We start from the raw sequence: 251 nt of genomic DNA on the forward strand, positions 1-251 counted from the left end.
TGAACCACTCATTTTAAATCAACTGTGAAACAGTATTAAGGATTTTTTAATCCTCATTTAAATTAGAAATCAAGTTAAATGTCTATTTACTAAGTAATTATGCATTTTGATCTTCTGTCTGAAATGAGAAGTAGTGATGTCGGTCAAAAGTCGGAGACAATCAAAAACAAGTTGTTAGAACGGGCTGTATTGTTTTTAAAACTGTCAGACAGTAAATAAGAAACTGGCACCTGCAGTGTTTCTCACTTCGC

Source organism: Nematolebias whitei, chromosome 1 (assembly GCF_014905685.2).
Source record: "Nematolebias whitei isolate Nwh7 chromosome 1, NemWhi1, whole genome shotgun sequence".
Taxonomy (NCBI): Eukaryota; Metazoa; Chordata; class Actinopteri; order Cyprinodontiformes; family Rivulidae; genus Nematolebias; species Nematolebias whitei.